At 42.4% G+C, this 3896-nt stretch overlaps 1 pseudogene; it reads right to left on the bottom strand.

Moving 5' to 3' along the window:
- Positions 1-971: 971 nt before the first annotated feature.
- LOC136148065 (heterogeneous nuclear ribonucleoprotein K pseudogene) lies at positions 972-2417 on the bottom strand (annotated as a pseudogene).
- Positions 2418-3896: the final 1479 nt, after the last annotated feature.

The raw sequence follows: 3896 nt of genomic DNA on the forward strand, positions 1-3896 counted from the left end.
GTCCCATCACTTCATGGGAAATAGATGGGGAAACAGTGGAAACAGCATCAGACTTTATTTTGGGGGGCTCCAAAATCACAGCAGATGGTGATTGCACCATGAAATTAAAAGTCGCTTACTCATTGGAAGGAAAGTTATGACCAACCTAGACAGCATATTAAAAAGCAGAGACATTACTTTGCCAACAAGGATCCGTCTAGTCAAAGCTATGGTTTTTCCATTGGTCATGTATGTATGTGAGAGCTGGACAGTGAAGAAAGCTGAGCACCAAAGAAATTGATACTTTTGAACTGTGGTGTTGGAGAAGACTCTTGAGAGCCCCTTGGATTGCAAGGAGATCCAACCAGTCCATCCTAGAGGGATCAGTCCTGGGTGTTCATTGGAAGGACTGATGCTGAAGCTGAAACTCCAGTACTTTGGCTACCTCATGCGAAGAGTTGTCTCATTGGAAAAGACCATGATGCTGGGAAGAATTGGAGGCAGGAGGAAAAGGGGATGTCAGAGGATGAGATGGCTGGATGGCATCACCAACTTGATGGACATGAGTTTGAGTGGACTCTGGGAGTTGGTGATTGACAGGGAGGCCTGGCGTGCTACAGTTCATGAGGTTGCAAAGAGTCGGACATGACTGAGCAACTGCACTGAACTGAACTTCTTGAAACCACCAACAATGAACAAAAATTAAAATTCACTCACAATGCTGCTGTGTCAAAATTTCAGTGTTAGTTTTTCCACACTCCCCCACCCCCCTGTTTGTAAGAATAAAACATTGCATCTGGTAAACAGCAAAGTTTTCACTACACCTCAAATGTAGAACATCTATGAAGCTGAGGAATGTTGGCTTTTTAAACAGAAGCAGATTAAAAAAAAAAAAAATGCACAGGACTCCTTTAGTTCTTCACTAGTCTTAGAAAACTCTCCAGAAGACTGTTTCACACTATATAAAAGAAAAAAAAAAAAAAAATCTTGCATTAGAATTCTTCACTATTTGCATACTGCTTCACACTGTTCTGTACCAAATACTGTGCATTCTGTATCTGGTCTTGTGTTCCTGTAATGGTAATGGTCCAATCTTCAGGTCCTTCAAAAGGCTCATAAATTTTGATCAAAGCTTGTGACTAATGATGAATTTGTTTAATTCACCTTTGCCAATAATAAGTCCAGCCAAATATTTGGAAATAGTTACTTGTGTACTATTAATAAGTTCACAAAGATCACCATATCAACCACAGACCCCTGCATAGGAATAATCATATCCAGAACCACCCTGTGGTTCATAAGCCATCTGATGGGCTCCATGTATCCATTGCAGGGTCCCAGGTTTCATCAGCACTGAAGTAACAATGCCATCATATCGGTCTCCAGGTCTTCCTCTTCTGTCCCAGGCCATCAGATCTCCTCCTCTAGGTGGTGGTGGTGGTGGTAGAAGAGGAAGATTCCAAGCTTTATTACCACCTCTTCCTCCTCATCTAGGGGGTGCTGTAGGAGGTCCTCAATGAGGGCTCACATCATCATAACCTCTTCTGGAGGGAGGCATTGGACACCCACCCCAACCAGGCGGCATTCTGTCAAAATCACCTCTTCTCCCCATGGGAAAGCCCACAGGACATCCACAGCGGTCATCAAGCATCATTGTAAAACCACCATAATCATAGGTTTAATCATAAAATTTGGGATCATGAGGCTGAGCCTGTCCTTTGATGGGAAACTCTGATATAATATCAAGGATGACCTTTATGCACTCTACAGCCCTATCAGGTTTTCCTCCGATAAGAACGACTCTGTCAGTAGATTGAGGACAACATTCCTGGGAAACCTGATTGTTGTCTGAGTGTTCTCTTGAGGTTCTTTGATTTTAGCAGCTTTGACTCCAGTAATTCCTCCTGCCAGACTCTGATGAATCAACAACTTGCAGTCAAAGTCGCTTCCTTTATAGTGTTGGTGATTTAAGCATTCAACAGCATCAGATTCGAGTGGGAGCTGGCCAGTTGCAGTGGGTGATGGCAACTGCAGGCCCTCTTCCAAGGTAGGGATGATTTTCTACAGAATTTCTCCTATCGTTTCAGTATCAGTATTGATACTCAATATGCACTCGAGGCCACCGCTGTCTGCAACTGAAACACTGGCATTGTAGTTCTGTATGGAGATCCTTCATATTCTTGCCTCCTTTTCCAATCACTGCCCCAGCATTCTTGCTCTGAAGCAGAATGCATAATTTAACCATCTCATCAGTGTTTTTAGATCTTTTAAAATCTTGTTCCTCTTCCTTATCTTCAGCAGGACGTTTACCAAATTCGCCATTGGTTTTGATGTTGGGAACAAAGGTTTCCTGTGGCTGTTCAATTTCCATTTTCTTGTATTCAAGGGACACACCAATCTATAGGCTACAAATAAGCAGGAAGTAGGCAAGATATCAATGTCGGGTGCAGCAGAGAAACAAAAGCTCTGTGGTGCTTTTGCCTGAAGCTCCTTCCTCTTTTATCCTCCATTTTTTGATTATTATGAATAATGCTACTATAAGCATTCATTTATGCATCTTTGTGTGGACATATGCTTTTATTTTTCTTGAGCAGATACCTAAGAGTGGAATTGCTTTGGCATCTGATAAATTTGTGTTTTAATTTTTAAGAAACTACCCCAATCCTTTCCAGGAGGATTGTGCTATTTTAAAACCCACTACTTAGGAGAGGGGGATGAAACAGATCCTTCCATAGCATCTTCAGGGGCATCATGGCCCTTCCCCACACCAGGATTTTGATCTCATCTCCAAATCTGTGAGAAATAAATTTCTCTTGTTTTAAGTCACTCAGTCCTGTAGGTTTTTTAAGTAATCCAAGGAAACTAACAAAAAAGGGGAGATCACATGGGTCAGGCGGCCGTTTTTGAAATGGTAGGTAGCACTGAGAGTATACTTGTATGCTAGTAGAACTGCCTCAGGAGAAAAGAAAGTCTGAATACGGAAAGAAGAGGAGCTTCAGTGTCTGCTTTGACAGGAAAATACTTGGAGATCATCATTCTGTCCTTACAAGAGAAATGTCAAGCTAAAAATAAGCAAATTTTCTTGGAATCATCAGAGAACTGAAGTCACAGGGTAAATGCCCCCCCCCCCCCCCCCCGAAATCTGCAGAGCTGGGCAAATCCAGTTCTCACTGAGATCTGCTTACCTAGAACAGAAGCTGCTGAAACCAGAGGCTGGCGGGAACACTGAAAGGATCATTTTTCCTGAACTGTGGGGGGCTGGATGTGCACTAGTATGCAAGACAAAACTCTTGAGTGACACAACCCTAGGGTGTAACATCAAAATTCCATAAGTTTTACCTCCAGGAGCCCTTTCAGGTTCACATAGTGAGGGGCCAAAAAAGATCTCTTCCTGTCTCTGTCAAGCAGAGAGGAAGGAGCAATCATTTGAAATATACCAGCTATATAATTTTTTAATGAGAAAATCTCACACTCCAGGAGAAGTCTTTATGAGAGCAGTATCCAACAGTGGGACCCCATTTTCCTAAATGAGGCTTCTAATCTCATCACAGAAGGTCAGCTTTAGAAACATTTGTGAAGGTCACAACTGAGGGACAGAGGTTCTCAATCTTAAAAGACTAAGATTTAATCATAAGATTTGAGAACTCTTTCCTTCCCCCATGCCTTATCATATCATCAACAACAACTTTAGTCGGAAAGTGGGTTACAGTTGGAAGAGCTGCAAGATACAAATTGTATTTAAAGTGGTATTCTCAGGGAAACTCAAAGGCAACAGGAGAAGTGAGGACACAGCAGGAAACTGAGGCTCTGGCATACATAGCTACAGCAGATGTTAAATACAGCCTGTTAGGTGGTTAGAATGGGAAAAAGGAGTCCAGTATGGCGGTGGCTGAAAGACAAGGAAGGGAAAAGCCTGT

This window comes from Muntiacus reevesi, chromosome 16 (assembly GCF_963930625.1).
Source record: "Muntiacus reevesi chromosome 16, mMunRee1.1, whole genome shotgun sequence".
Taxonomy (NCBI): Eukaryota; Metazoa; Chordata; class Mammalia; order Artiodactyla; family Cervidae; genus Muntiacus; species Muntiacus reevesi.